General features: G+C 33.4%; 1 long non-coding RNA gene and 2 other non-coding genes across 3 annotated transcripts; 2 read left to right on the top strand and 1 right to left on the bottom strand.

Moving 5' to 3' along the window:
• The first annotated feature begins 6,106 nt into the window (after positions 1-6,106).
• On the top strand, positions 6,107-6,198 carry LOC114579185. The gene has a single exon (XR_003700094.1). It is a non-coding gene; the product is annotated as a small nucleolar RNA Z266 (small nucleolar RNA).
• A 356-nt stretch (positions 6,199-6,554) lies between these two features.
• LOC114579184 lies at positions 6,555-6,647 on the top strand. Its single transcript, XR_003700093.1, has one exon. It is a non-coding gene; the product is annotated as a small nucleolar RNA Z266 (small nucleolar RNA).
• Positions 6,648-13,371: 6,724 nt separating this feature from the next.
• LOC114579182 lies at positions 13,372-14,118 on the bottom strand. The gene is made up of 2 exons (XR_003700091.1): positions 13,988-14,118; positions 13,372-13,556 (listed from the first exon to the last, which is right to left on the bottom strand). It is a non-coding gene; the product is annotated as an uncharacterized LOC114579182 (long non-coding RNA).
• Positions 14,119-17,087: the final 2,969 nt, after the last annotated feature.

The following is a 17,087-nucleotide window of genomic DNA, read 5'->3' as shown; positions in this document are numbered from 1 at the left end:
CAAATGTTTTAGCACCAAACAAACAAACATTAATAATGTAAATAATTTATTTTATTTATTAATAGAACATTAAAATTTTGATGAGATATATAAATAAATTATAAAAAAGGATCCAAATTAGGTGTTTCTAAAGTTGTTAATAAGTTATTTGTAAAACAATATAAGAGCATATTTATGAACATAAATAAACAAGCAGGTCAAATATTCAAAGAATTTTTACTTGATTCATATTTTAGCTTTCTTTTTCTTGTTCAAATCAACACTTTTGATCCCATCACTGGAATTGAAAATGAGTTTTTTCAAAATTCTATCAAAGAAAATGGTACTCGTTTGAGATAAAAGTTTGCCAAGACATTAAAAATTTAGAAATCACTAACAAACTAGAAGAAAAGAAAACAATATAACATCTAGCATGAAAACCAGAATAGTATGAGGCGTTCTTTACCGAGCAAAGTATGAAAGAAGCTTTGGATATGCAAAATATTGCTACAATCACTTTCTGCGATAGTGATCTGGTCCTGGGAACTGTAAATCGTAATCAGCCATTAATGTTATTGCAGAGAGCCATTAGCTATCCTTCTCATCTACAAACTATCATGTATCTAAACCTTTCATGTTAGTGCACTCAGATGTTTGGGGTCCGGCCCCCGTTTCTTTTGTTAATGGTTTTCGCTATTATGTTATCTTTGCTAACGATCACACTCGCTTCACTTGGTTATTCCTAATGCAAACTAAATCTAAAACTTTTTCAAAATTCTAATAATTTCACAAACTAATCACTACAAAATTCAACTCTCAAATACAAACTCTCCACTCTTATGGAGGCGGTGAATTCACTAGCAATGCTTTTCGCCAATATCTACTTCAACATGGCATCACACACCAACTCAGTTGCCTATATACACCGCAATATAACAGCCTTGCCGAACATAAGCACCGTCACCTCCTCGATACCACAAGAGCCCTTGTCCATGAAGCCTCCCTTCCTCACCACTTTTGGGCTGAAGCACTTCTTACATCCAATTATCTAATTAATCGGCTACCCACTAAAAGCTTGTGCCTCACAAATTCCTTTTCAACTCCTATACAACCAACCTCCCACATACCCTCACCTAAAAAGCTTCGGCTGCCTCTGTCTTCCCTAGCCTGAACCCTTAGCACCAACTAAATTTTCTCCACGCTCTCAAGAGTGTCTCTTTCTAGGTTACTATACATCCCAAAAAGGCTATCGGTGTCTAAACCTCACTATCAATAAACTACATATCTCACGACATGTAATCTTCCATGAACATATCTTCCCATATAAATCTCTCCAATCATCAACACCCACAAGCACCTCCATCTCTCATACAGATTCACCAGAATCTCCTTATTTACTTCTTCTCATTTCCACTCAACCTAAACCCTAAAATGCCCCTACAACTTTGATTCCAACTACACAACCTCCCGCCTCTCCAGCTACTACTCAATTTCCAACCACTTCTCAAAATCTATCCAACAACTACACGCTCCCTCCTTCACCACCTCAACCTATCCACTTACCACAACCTCCAACACTTCCTACCACCTCCACCCATCCAATGCAAACTAGACTCAAAATGGGCATCCAATGTCCTAAGCGTATCTTTGATCTGCTCACCAACCTGACATCAGCTACTTCTCCCAACACTTACACCCAAGCTATAAAATCCAAACATTGGAGGGATTCTATGTCATAAGAGTTTCTTGCTCTCCAAAAGCAAGGCACATGGTTGCTAGTACCACCAACCCCCCACCACCCCATGCCAATGTCCTCGGTTGCAGGTGGACGTTCAAGATCAAACATGCTCTGAACAGTCAAATAGAGAGGTACAAAGCTAGGCTAGTTGCTCGGGGCTTTAATCAGGAATTCAGTATTAACTACAGTGAGACATTTAGCCCAGTGTCCAAAATACCGACCATCCGCATCCTTCTCCTTGTTGCTCTTCATCGCAACTGGCCCACCCTACAATTCGACATATCCAATGCCTTCTTACATGGGGAACTTCATGATGAAATATACATGCATCAACCCCCCGGGTTCGTCGATACTCAACACCCCAAGCATGTATGCAAACTCCACAAGGCCATCTATTGTCTAAAACAAGCTCCCATGGAATGGAACAATAAGCTGACTTCATTCCTCCTAGCATTTGGCTTCACCTTCAGCAAAGCAGATCCCTCTCTTCTCCTCTACGTCAAAGCCGAAGTTTAGATTTTCCTACTCATCTACGTGGATGACTCCTCATTACATGCAATCACTCCTCAACTATTCAGCAACTACTCTCTCAACTACGTACAACACACATTTTCCCTCGAACAACTAAGTGCCCTTTCCAAGTGTTTTTTTGTATATGACTATCATTTGTAACATGTATGCATATATAAAATTTCTTTGGGACTGTTTGGTTGCCTGAAAAGAAAATGCAGTGTAAAGTAAATATAGGGGTTATTTGATATGCAGAATTAGGAGAGTAAAGTAAAGTAATTTCACACATTTTTTAAATTAAGTTGTTTGGTTAATTTTGAGCGGAACATAAAAAAGTCCTCCGAAGCATCAACAGTGTATTACAGACAGTCGTTCATGCCATATCAAAACACGCTCAAACTGAGCGAGTTTGAAATTCTGTTGTGCGAAGAAATGCAAATTAGCATATGCACGCAATGGTTTCGCGAAATCTGAGCTTATAAGTGCTCCCTTCGTCTTCATTCTTCCCATGCGTGATGGTTTCGCTGAATCGAATCTCTCTCCCTCTCGCGAAGCCGAACCCTTCATTCCCAGCTACCTATTTTCTCTGCCTCCCTTGTTGCTGATCGACTTCGCTCTTTTGACGGCATTCCTTTCCGATCGGATCGGAAGATACGACACTTTGATCGGAGGCCAGTCGAGAGTTTGCTAACTGGGAAACCCTAGTCGCAAGCCTCTTTGCCACCTTCGTTGCTGGTCAGTTTCGCCCTGTCGACGTCATTCCCTTCCTGATCGGAACGAAAGTTAGAACATTTTTTTTGCAAGCAACATGGGAGCCCGCATGCTGTAAAGGTAACTTTCTACCTTCCGCGAGCTTATTCTTCCAAATCCTGTAAAATCGCCGAACTATAGGACTGAAAAGAATTATAGGCCATTTAGTTTTCTCATTTACAGGTAGGTGCAGCTTGCAGGTCCTTCGTCTATCATTTCGATGGAGTGATTCATCATTTTTTTTTTAATCAAGAGAATTGAAATTTATTTTCTTTTTTTATCATTGGTGAATTTGTTGCAGTATTCAATTATCTTGTTTCTTTTTTGGGGAAACTTAATATTTTAGCTTCAGCAATTTTTTGTCAGCAATCATGTATAGAATTGAAACCCTTTTTCTTTATTACTTTTTATATATAAGAAAAAAGGACTGAGCCTTGGTTTTCTTGTATGATTTGAAAATTACTTGCTCTTAATTTTCCCTGCTTATTGAGTTTTAATACTACTACCTTGGCATTGCAACATGACTCAATTGCTCCGTTTTGTTTATTTGTATCGTTTTTAAGCCCTTGTTGCCATTTAGTTTGCTTGTTAAGTTTGTTTTCTTTTATATTTCATAGGTGATTTATTATAATTTCTTTTGTTCAGTTATCATGCCATTACTTATCTTTAATATGCCGTGTACTTACTGTTCATTCATATCTTCATCATGCCATTACTTATATTTAATATGCCATGTACTTACTGTTCATTCATATCTTTAAGTATTTTTTAATCCAGAACCTCAATACAACTACACAATGCAATTATTAGATATTCTGTGATCAAAATGGTTGCTGAAGTATGAGACTTCCTGCTCAGCATGTTCTTAATCAAGCAATGTCTTTCTTAGTTGCATAAATGTTGTTGTTCGTAACGCCAGAATGCCTATGATTATGATTTTATCAGGCAAATCCTTATACAGTGATACTGTTTTTCATAGGCTGTAGATTCTGCTCTTTCAGAGGCTCTTTTATAAATTTTATCGACCAAAAACCTCAGATTACTGCATAAGGTTTGCCTTTTGTTGTTTACGTTTTATTTTCTGAGGTGCTTTGTTCATCTTCAGCTTTGTTGACAGCAACCATGTTAAGTTTGCATTATTGTTTTCTTGTGTTTCTAACAAAGCTATTAATCAATCCAAAAATTGTATTACATTTAATCTGTTTAGAGAATGGGATGTTTCTTTATCACATAACGTCTTTTATTATACATAGAATTCTTATTGCTTGCATTGAACTGTAATGTTGTATGGTATTGGTGTTTGCATCCAGTATTTAGGTGAAATTCAGTACAACTTACAAAATTCAGAACTTCTATTTCTTACAAAGACGGTCGAGCCATTGGAAGATGTTGTTGAACTACATGAAATTCAAAAATATAATGATGTGCTGAAAGTGATTTATATTGCAATTAGTATTGTATGTGTATTATTGCAGCAGATTCGCAAAGAAAAAAAAATGATCCTCAGCAGAATATACAACGTGACACATATCTTTCTAGGTTATATAACGGGCGTGATTCTGACTGTGTTGACATGGTACGCATGAGGTGAGTGCCTTTTTTCAAATTATGTGATTTAATGCATACACGAGGATTGTTGTTAGACACAATGAATGTTAGAATCGAGGAATAAGTTGCTATGTTATTACATACACTCAGGCATAGTGTTCGTAACCAAGTCATCCGATTTAACTTTCATCGCTATGGTGAAACTGTTAGTAGGTACTTCGAAGCTGCATTACATGCTGTAGGGGAGTTACACCATGAGTATATCAAGCATCCACTTCCTGAAACTCCATATATGATTAAATCAAGTAATAGGTTCATTCCATTTTTCAATATATAATCAATCTTTATTCAACTTGCACGTTTTCTCTTTTATTACAGTATCCTAAATATATTGTCTCAAATTTTGGATTATATCGGCGCGATAGATGGAACTCATATTAAAGCTAGGGTTCCAAAGGAGAACGAAGCCGCATTTAGAGGAAGAAAATCATACCCAACACAAAATGTTTTAGCAGCAGTTGACTTTGATTTGAGGTTCACATACGTGTTTATTGGTTGGGAAGGTTCTGCTCATGACGCAGTAATACTAAAAAATGCATTAGAAAGATCATATGGTTTACATGTCCCAACAGGAAAATATTAACTGGCTGATAGTGGCTGCTCCACACGAAATAGTTTTATTTTCCCATATCGTGCCACAAGATATCACTTGAAGGAGTTCAGTTCTATTCAACCTACAAATTCTAACAAACTTTTTAATCTATGTCATTCCTCATTACACACAACTGTTAAGCGTGCATTTGCTTTTTTTGAGGAACCGTTTCTCAATTATAAAATGTGAACCCTACTTTCCTCTTCAAACTCAAGTTGAAATTGTGCTTGTCTGTTATATACTGCATAATTGGATAGTTACAGAAGGTGACGATAATTTTTTTCAATCTGAGAATGAATGTGCTAGGAGAAGTCGTTGTAGAAGAGGAGATCAAGCTGCTATAGATGATTCTCGAGAATGGCTAGATAAAAGAGAGGAAATTGTTCAATTCATTTGGACTCGCATGCAAAATGATGGCTACTAGATTTGTTGATTTCCTTTTTATGAATTTAACTATAATTAACTAATTTCTACTTTGTGGTTTTATTGATTATATTGGTTAAGGTTGAATCATATGGATTTGCAGCTTTCATGGTGATTATTGGGGGAAAAGTCTTGTTCATGTACTTATATTTGCTTAAATTATTTTGAATAAAGGTTCATAAATAATAAAGGATCTAAAGCTTTCTTCTTTGGATCCTTTTCCATCTATCTTTTTAGGATGATAGTATTTACTTGTTATTTCTTCTGATCCCTTTTGAGTGTATCTTGCTGAAAGTCTCATGAAAAGTCTCGGTGCAAGGAATTGGAAGACATTTGAGGAGCTGTGTGAAGCCATTTTTTGCTTACTTATCTCAAACTTTCAATTTCTATATTTGTTTTTTTGTGAATCTAAAATCTTTATATTAATTATTGCATATTTTAATAATTATATGATTTTTAATATATATTTTGGGTTTACTGCTCTAGATTGGAATTTAAATATTTTTAGCTGGCAAGCATAAAGAATCAAGTAGTTGTGTGAGGCCAGTTGTGCTCTTGACTTAACTTTTGAGGCAAAGAAGTTTCTGACTTGCCTAATTGTTAAGTCTTGTAGAATGCTGAAATGGTTTGTTAATCTATTTTTGAAGTCCCTGATGTGATTGAATGAGTTATAATTTTCATGGGTCTTCTTATATTTCATTGTTGCTTGAATCATTTGATTTATTGCAAAGAAAGATTCCTAATTGATGGTGTTTGTTCATTTGTTTTATCTTTTTGAGTGAAGGGTCTTTTTACAATGAAGCTGGAGACATTCTAGGGGATTTTTTTATTCTCTAATGACATTCAAGTGAATTTAATAGTTTGTCTTTGCATTTTAATTTTAAGTTATACTTTATTGTTTTGCTTGAATTTTCATTTGATTTTATTTGCTTATTTCAAAAAATTTCATAATTCAGTTGACAAGAATGATGAATCAATTAGATGTGTGAGGCTGTTAGTCTCATGAACTGAACCTTTGAGGCATAGAATATTATTTCTGACTCTGTTGAGGCATAGAATATTTAAAACAATCTTCGTATGCATCTCTGCAGTTAATTTGGTATGGGAAGTTACATTATAGTGATAAATTTATGCTCTATCTTTTAGAGAAATTAGCTCATGAAGCATCTATAGTTTGGTTTTATATTGCAACATTGCAATGTTGGCCCACGAGCCAGATAAATGTTGCTACATTCAGACTTGATTACAGGCGTTAATTGTGAAGCATGATGTTGCTCGCTTGTTAGGAATAGTCATTGTCAATTTACTAAGGATATGAAAGGAAAGAAGAAAAATGTAGATGCATAATCTGAAGCTTAATTTTTTTTTTTTCCTCATTTCGATTTATTTTCTAGCAACCTACAATGGATGGTACTACTTCATATCCTTTATGCTATAGTTCCATAGTACTGTCTTCATGATTGTAGTTTTAGGCTTCGTTTGGGACGGCTTTTTTACTGCTTTCTAAAACGGAGTTTTAGTACAAAATTTTTTATTTTTGTACTAAAACTCCGTTTTATAAAGCAATAAAAAGCCGTCCCAAACGAAGCCTTAGTTACACTGCCACTTTAAGCTACTTTGTGGTGCTATCAGAGTGAATCGGCTTTTACAAAAGATGCATTATTTTAGTTTGCTAAAAAGAGTATCCGCTATTCTTTCTAAATTATTTTACATTTTTCTCTACTGAATATATGCCGACTAAATTCAAATATTTAGCCAAATTTTATGTTTATATGATTTTTTGTGTGAAAGGTTGCTTGTCAACATTCATCTCTTGATCCTTTCTAATTTTCACCAACATCTAGTAGTATACATAGCCATTCATAAATTTCGTCCTGTTCAGGGCTTACATGTATTTATCATATTTTTGTAAGGGACAATGAATTCGTCACAAACAGAGATGAACGGTACTTTGAACTCCAAGAGGAAAAATTTTTTATGGAGCTTAAAATTTAAATGGATAAATGGATTGCTTCAAATAATGATGGAATATGTAAATGCAAATGTGCGTAGTGCCCAAGGATTCAAAGACTCTGTGTATCAAAGTGCTGCACAGAAAATGAAAGAGAAGTTTGGAATAGAGGTGACAAATGAGCAATACAAGAGCCACATAAGGTATCAAAGAAGTGTGTGGATTCACATTCAAGAGTTAAAACGAAAATCAAATGTATTTTAGGATGAAACAAAGAAAATGATAGTGATGAGTCAAGAAAAGTATGCATCACATATTCAGCTATTACTTTAAGCAAATCATTTAAATTGATATTTTGATGCTAACAATTTTTTTTATTACTTACAGGCTTTTCTCAAAGATACTGCTTATTTAAATATTGCAATTATAAATTATGTAGAGTTGAAGATAGTATGTGTTCTTGGACATGCAACTAGAGAGTGGGCGAAATCTGAAAATTTTCAAACTCTACTTTGAACTCAACAAATATATTTATGCGATGATGAACCCTCACAATTTACGAATGTAGGTGCAAATGGATCAATGCCTACTGAATAGTCTAATATGCAGGTTATAGAAGATTCTACCGGCTTAACAAAGAAACAGCTGCCTTCATCTGGTGTAAGAGGTAGCATAAAAGGGAAGCCTAAGACATTTGCTATCGATCAAAATATCTGTGAGTGTATTTGTTTGATAACCGATAGTGTGAATGAAGTTGCTAACGCTATTAAGAGCAAATTCGAAATATGTATATTGAACTGACGTTTGAGTTAACAAATATTTATACCTTTTCAGAATAAGAGGTTGATACGATATATGATAATTTATCAAAAAATCCTACACTGATATCATCTTTTCTTTCAAAACATACAGATTCGAAAGCTAGATAAATGCGTAAGGAGCTAGGAAATTAATTTATATTGTTGAAGATTGACATATCTATTAAATTGTTATCACTAAAAATTATTTCATATAACATTATTGTAATTATAATTACGAACAATGATTGTTTTATCTTTTGGCTAATAATTATAAATTTTCATTAATTTTGTTTGCATGTTATGAATGAAAATCATGTGATTTATTAATTGGTAATCAAAAACAATTATTTTTATTGCTAAATTAAAGAAAGAAATCAGTTTGAAAATTTATTCTTCTGCAATTTTTTAGTAAAAACATTATTTGAAAAATAAGAATTTAAAATTTACAAAGAATTAAAATTAAATTTTTTCTCTATCACAAGCATATTTTCGTCTATTGCAGCACGCTACTAAATTAATACACAACAGAATTTTATATTTTATAATAAAAAATTATAATAAGATTATGCAATAAATGAATACATTAATTTTATTTTATAATATCAAATAAAACTAATTATTATAAATATATTACTTTTATTAATACACTAGTTGTAATGCTAAAAATAAATTATTAAAAAAAATTATTTTACTTTACTCTGAATATACCTAATCAAACAAGGGAAACAATTCTCCTGCATTTAATTTGCAGACAACCAAACAGAGCAGGGTGCTGTAATAAACATAAATATACTTCTGCTAGAAATAAATTATAATTTTAATTTTTTAAAAATTTAAATTTTTTATTTTTCAAGTAATGTTTTACAAAAAAATTCAGCTAATAAAATTTTCACAATTATTTCTTTCTTTAATTTAATGATAAAAAGAATTATTTTTATTTAGCAGTCAATAAATTACATGATTTTCATTCATAAGATGTAAACAACATTAATGAAAATTTACAATTTAAAAATAAAAGATAAAATAATATCAATTATTTTTAATTATAATTATGTCAAAGTAACACGGAATAGTTTTTAGTGATAACAATTTAATAGATATGTCAATCTTCAACAACTTAAATCAGTTTTTTAATTCTTTACGCTTCCATCTAGCCTTCGAATATGTAGGTTCTGAAAGGAAAGATAGTATCAGTGTATGATTTTTTGATAAATTATCATATTTCGTATCAACCTCTTCTTCTGAGAAGCAGAAATATTTATTAACTCAAACATCAGTTCAGTATACATATTTATAATTTGCTTTGGAGATGTTATTGAGCTCTTGATAATATTAGCAACTTCATTCACATTATCATCAATCAAACAAATATATTCATAGATATTTTGATCGATAGCAGATGTCTTAGACTTCCTTTTTATGACACCTCCTATATCAGATGAAGACAATGATTTATTTGTTGTTGCCGTAGAATCTTTCATAACTTGTATATCAGGCCACTCAATAGGCATTGATCCATCTACATTAACATCCGTAAATTGTGAGGGTTCATCATCGCCTAAATGTATTTGTTGAGTTCCAAGTGGAGTTTGAGAATTTTCAAATTTCGCCCACTCTCCAGATGCATGTCCAAAACCACATACTATATATAACTCTACATAATTTGCAATTGCAATATTTAAATAAGCAGCATTCTTAGAAAAAGCCTATAAAGAATAAAATAAAAGTTGATAGCCCTAAATATCAATTTAAATGATGTACTTAAAGTAATACCTGAATATGTGATGCATACTCTTCATGACTCATCATTATCATTTTCTTTGTTTTATCCCAAGATACACCTAATTTTCATTTTAACTCCTGAATGTGAATCAAAACACTTCTTTAATACTTTATTTGGTTCTTGCATTACTCACCTATCACCTTTATTCCAAACCTCTTTCATTTTCTGGATGGCACCTTGATACATAGTCTTTAAAACCTTAGGCACTTCGCATATTTACATTTATATATTCCATCATTATTTGAAGCAATCCAAATATTCACTCAGGTTTTAAGCTCCATAAAAAAAAAATTCTCTTAGGCTTCGAAGCACCGTTCATCTCTGTTTGTGAAGAATTCATTCTCCCTTAAAGGAAATATGATAAATAAATTTAAGTCTTGAACATAAAATAATTTATGAATGGCTCTGTATATTAGTAGATGTTGATGAAAATCAGAAAGGATAAAGAGATTAACTTTGAGCAGCATCCTTTCACACAAAACCATAGGAGCTAGAAGATCAGAATTAGGAACACACCTGGCAAAATAAAAAAGAAATAGAAAACAAACAAGCCACTCATTTTGCTTACTCGCCTTACCTCTTAAATGTGAATCCAAACATTCATGAGTTCGTATTAATCAAATAGTTTACAATACCAAATCTACTGCCAATTTTTTCAACATTGAATTCAATAATTAAATGTGAATGGCTCTATATACTACTTCAAAGCCGCATCATAGGTATCAAAATCCACCTCATTTCCATATTTGCATTTACCAATTCCTTTTAACTTAAGTAACAAACTATCACCATACCTCTTAACTTTACAATGATTGCATTGCACCTTTTCACTACCATCGCTTAGCTTTACTGCAGTAAATTACTACCATATTGAAGAAGTTTTATTTTATTTTCCTTGTGTTTTTTTTTTTTTTTTTTTTTTTTTTTTTTTTTTTTTTTTTTTTTGCCAATGTGATTTCATTTTGATCATCTTTAGATTTTATTATTGTACTCGATGATAACCCAACACTGAATTGACTATCACGCATTAGTAGCTACAGAAGATTAGGTATCAGCACTATAGAATTAATCTGTTGTCATAATTTTTCTAACATAGATTTCAAAAAATTATAGTCAAATATCAATGAGTTGACAGCAAATAAAAAATATATGCTATAAGCACCCGCAATGTCACTTGATTTATCATGCACTTACACATGAAACCATTAAACTATGTAATTGATGAGGATATCATTCCATTAAATCAATCAATTTTAAAAAAGAGTATTCCAGTAGTAAATATGCATGACCAACTCATAAATAAGTTATTAAAGTCTCTAAATGTACAGAAGATCTCCAAAATATGATACACTAACCTAAATACAGTTGCTATTAGGCAGCGATGAAACTAGAAATTGGAATTGAGAACCACTACTTTATCCATCATAATTGAAAAAGACAGTATCACCAAAAACATTTTGGTTCATCATCACAATAAAACATAAGCACAATTCACATATACTTTTTCCTATAATATTGTAAACTAGTAGAATTAAGTGTAAATAAATGATCCTTCCACCAGTTCGTACATTTCAACACTACAAGCCTAGATTAACATGTTCAGTTTTTTTTCAAATTGTCATATTCAGAGAAAGGGTCATAAAGCTCCTGGTTGCCCAAATTGGCCATCCAAGGGGAGTCGGTCTGGCAATATAAGGGAAGGTTATCATTGTCCAAGGCATAACAAGTATTCCACCACACCGACTGAAGCATTAAAGATGAGTCTAAAACCGTGATTACTCCAACCAAATATTCCACCTCCTAATAAGTCTCTTTTCACCAATATTTTTTTAAAGAAAAATAAGAAAATATCACAAGAATCAACAAATCTAGTATCCATTATTTTGCATGAGAGTCCACGTGAATTGAGCAAATTTCATCTCTTTTATCTAGCCATTCTCAAGAATCATCTACAGCTGCTTGATCTCCTCTTCTACAATGACTTCTCCTATCTCATTCATCCTCGAATTGAATGAACTCATCGTCACCTTCTGTAACTATCCAATTATGCAATATGCAACATACAATCACAATTTCAACTTGAGTTTGTAGAGGAAAATAGGGTTCACGGTTTATAATTGTGAAACGGTTTTTCAAAGAACCTAATGCACGCTCAACAATTGTGCGTAACGAGGAATGTCGTAAATTAAAAAATTCTTTAGAATTTATAGGTTGAATAGAACTAAACTCCTTCAAGTGATATCTTGTGGCACGATAATGGGAAATAAAATCATTTCATGTGGAGTAGCCATCATCTGCCAGATAATATTTACCTGTTGGGACATATAAATCATCTGATTTTTCTAATGCATTTTTAAGTACTGCTACGTCATGAGCAGAACCTTCCCAACCATCAAGCACGTATGTGAACCTCAAATCAAAGTTAATTGCTGCTAAAATATTTTGGGTCAGGTATGATTTTCTTCCTCTAAATGCGGTGTCATTCTCCTTTGGAACCCTAGCTTTAATATGAGTTCCATCTATAACGCCAATACAATCCTAAATTTGACACAAAGTATATTTAGGATAATGTAATAAAAGAAATATTTTAATTGAATGAAGATTGATTATACCTTAAAAAATGACATGAACCTATTATTTGATTTAATATTATATGGAGTTTCAGGAAATGGAGGCTTGATAAACTCATGGCGTAACTCCCCTACAGCATGTAATGTAGCTTTGAAGTACCTACTAGCAGTTTCACCGGAACGTTTAAAGTTAAATCAGATGACTCGGTTATGAACACTATGCCCGAGTGTATGTAATAACATAGAAACTTGTTTCTCGATTTTAACATTTATTATGTCTAACAACAATCCTCGTGTATGCATTAAATCACATAATTTGAGAGAAAAGGCACTCTACTCATGCATATTATGTCAACACAGTCATAATCACATACATTATATAACCTAGATATGTGTCACGTTGTATATTCCGTTGAGGATTATATTTTTTTTCTTTGTGAATTTGCTGCAATAGTACACATAATGTACTAATTGCAATATAAATCACTTTCAGGACATTATTATATTTTTTGAATTTTAAGGAGTTCAGCAAAATCTTCCAATGGCTCAACCATCTTTGTAACTATAAAATTCAACTTCAAGCAAAAAAAGATCCATGAGCAATATTTCATGAAAGGGGGTTATGTGCAACAATAATGACAAAAATTCAAGTTCTTTTGCACAAGACTATATATAAAGCTTTATTTCAAAACTATTCATGAAATGGTGTTGGAGAGTTTGAAAAACCACGCACCTTATTGAGAGTTCTCTCCAAAAAATTGACTACTTCCTCTAATGTGAATGATAAGAAATTATCCCAAACCACATTTGATGCCAGGAAAGAAATGATAGGACAAATCTAAGCAGCATTTTCTAAAGCACAAATTGGAAACATAAATTATTGATTTTAACTTGTTATTCCTGCAGACAATGCTTGAATAAAAGAGAAATAAAAAATAATCAAATGTTATCAAGAAAAAATTTACGAGAAATAAAAAATAAACATGAAAATCTCATACATTCAAGGCATCAAGGCATATGTTTCACAGATTTTTCTGAAACTTATGCCTTGACCTATCTTATCATGCAATCATTCGAAGTGAGAACTCTAATTTCCTCTACAAGGATCTGTGAAACATATGCCTTGATGTCTGGCGACGACGTTTCACAGTTATCCAAAAAAGACAAAGTAGGGCTCACACTCCATGAAAAAACAAAGGCAAAGCAAGTTTAAAGATTTATGGAAGGAGAAGAGACAAAGTAAGAAGAAGGGAAAGGGGAGGAAGAGGAAAAAGAAGATATACCTGGTGTAGAGGAGGGCGGACAGGTCAGCAACGGAAGCAAGAGGGGTCGGCGTTTGGTCCGGTTCTGGTGTGCGGACGGCGATGGAATCAACAAGTCCTGGCCTGGTTCACGAACAGGAAGGGCGACGAACAGGAAGGGCGACGAACGGTTGGGGGCGTTAAATCCTTGGCTGCCGCGAATGGAGGAGCCAGGTGGCGAAACAAAGGTTCGCCCCCTGTGCTCGTGTAAATAGAGGGAGCTGGGAGAGAAGGCTTCGACTTTGAGAGAGGGAGAGAGCTTTGATTCCATGAAATCATCGCGCATGGGAAGAACGGAGAAGAAGGGAGCACTTATAAGCTCAGATTCCACGAAACCATCGCGTGTTAGGCTGGTTTGCATTATTTCGCGCGAGAGAATTTCTAACCCGCTCAATTTGAGTGGGTTTCAAAGTCGCACGAACGGCCTCCTGTAATACACCACTGATGCTTCAGAGGACTTCCTTATGTTTCGCTCAAAATCAACCAAATGACATAATTTAAGAAATGCGCGTAATTAAATTACTTTACTCTCCTAATTCTGCATACCAAACAGCCCATTTATCTTTCTCTTATTCATAAATTTCTTGGAAGCAAGAATGAAATGAAATATAAATGTGCTTAACCAATGGCTCTTTATTTGATCAAAATGTGTACCATTTCTTAATAGACATAAACTCAAACACCTTTCATATATTTGATAGAGAATGACATAGCTTGTCATAATCTATACACAACACTTTGAATTGTCAATTGTAAGGTATAAATCATAAACATTACAGATTTTGGGGGTGTTTGGTATAGGATTGGATTCAATTTTAGTAGGATTTACTAAATCTTGTAAATCCGGATTTAATAAATCCTGGGCTCTTAAATCCTGAATTGTGTTTGGTATGACAATTTTTAAATCCTATTAAATCCAAAAAGATGTTTGGCAACATATAACAGGATTTAAAATGGTTGGACATTTAAAATTAAAGGAGTAATATGAAGCCACTTAATTTGCTTCCGCATCAAGTTATAGTTGTTTGGTATCAAGAAAATAACTATTTATTTAACTAATAATCCTACTAATTATTTAATTAATAATTTACTTACTATTTTAGTAATTTTAGTTATAAATTTTATTATTAAGTATTTCATTAATCACTTAAGAATTCTACTGCTTATTAATTATTTAATTATTATTCATATTATTAATTATATGTTTAATAATATATATTTTAAATTATATTAATTAAGATAATTATATTAATTTTTAATTACTAATTATATTACAAACTATTTAATTAAGTTAAATTAGATAATTAATTTATACACTAATTATACATCAGTATTCCATGCAGGCTTACTTAGTAAATACTTAATCACAATCAGTAATGCATTCAAGTATAAAACAGTAAATGCTAAAAAAATGTTAGCTACTGCAATTATCTTTCAATTCTAAAAGTTTATAACAAAATGAGGGAACTAAATTAATCATCAGAATTCTCAAATAGGATACTAAGCCAGCTCTAAACTTGAATCCCAATTTTAATTTCTCTCTCTCATACACCCTCATAACCTCCAGCACTTTAACAGCACCAAAAACCAGCAGCAGAAAGCCACTGCTTACTCCATTCCACCTCATCGTCGCTTCTTCGGCTCCTTCGTTGTTGTTCGACTTCGCTCCTTCGACGACGTTCCCTTCCTGTCGGATCGGACGTTACAACATTTTGATCTGAAGCAACGACGAGAGCTCGCTCGCTCGCTGTGAAGGTAACTTTCTCCCTTTCGCGCGGTTCTTCGGCCAAATCCCGTAAATCCGACTTCTAGCTGGATTAGGATTTACCGGGATTTAGCGGATTTACGCCGTAAATTCGCAAATCCAGGATTTACGGATTTGCGGGATTTAACGCGACTTTTTTTGCGTTTGGCTGTATTTACCGTAAATCCTGCTTAAAAATCAAAATAAATCCGATACCAAACACCCCCTTTGGGTATACAGCTTTTAACTCCAAATAATATAAATGAAAACATAAAACTTTATTTACATTTCATGAAACGATCCGATTCAAATTTTTAAAATAACATTTGTATATTGGAAGGTATATAAATTGAAATAAATATACAAATTTCATTCATATAGCAAGATTGATTTTACCTTAAATTTATTTTTCTTTCCCGTTTCAGTCGTTTCAGTTTTAAGAGAAGAAAACTAATATAAAAAGAAATATGTTCATTTACAAGAGAAAAAAATCAAGTGCAATAAGTTGGTTCAACAAGAAAGAAAACTCCGTTAGATGACATAATTGACAAAACAAACATTTAACACTTCTTGTCTTGAAGAGGAACTATATATTGCTGCAGCTTTTCAAATGGGGAAGAGTAAGAACAAAAACAGAGGAAGAAAAATTACAGAAGAAGAAGAACAAGAAGAATAAAAAAATAATAAAAAATAAAAAAAATAATAATGGTAAAAAGAAGAAGAAGAGGAAAAGGAATAAAAACAAGAAAAAGAAAGAAGGAAGAGAATTTACCACTTCCTGTTGTCTTCGGCCAAGAAAATCACAGAAGGAAAGAGCCGGCGGCAAGCTTCTACGTACCTTAGGGTCGGACGGGAGGGAGGAGAAACGTAGGAACGAGAGAGAGAGACGGTTTTACACGCTGTGGAGGCGGATGGAGTGGGTTGCGAACGGCCACGAGAAGGCTTAAGAATCGGGTTTAAACTCTACCCTAACTGCCCCCTTTAGACCGTGTGAAGCCATGCCTGAACCGCCCCGTCAAACGGCCCAATAAATACGATTTTTCCCTCGCAAATTAACGGCCGGGACTAAATGCCGTATTTGAAAGCGCATGAAGGATTAATTCAGGATGAAATTGGCGAAATAAACAACGAGTTCGAATGAATTTGGTTATATTTAGGGGCTGTTTGGTTGTCTGAATTAGTAGAGTAAAGTAAAATAAATACATGTATTTACTAAATTCGACTGTTTGGTTAATTATGAGCGGAACAAAAGGAAACCTCCGAAGCATTAGGCGTGTATTATGGGAGGTGGATCACACGACTTCAAAAGCCGCTCAAAATGAGCGGGTTTGAAACTCT

The sequence above is a fragment of the Dendrobium catenatum genome, unplaced genomic scaffold (assembly GCF_001605985.2).
Source record: "Dendrobium catenatum unplaced genomic scaffold, ASM160598v2 fragScaff_scaffold_226, whole genome shotgun sequence".
NCBI lineage: Eukaryota > Viridiplantae > Streptophyta > Magnoliopsida > Asparagales > Orchidaceae > Dendrobium > Dendrobium catenatum.
This window is presented reverse-complemented; position numbering and strand designations above follow the sequence as displayed.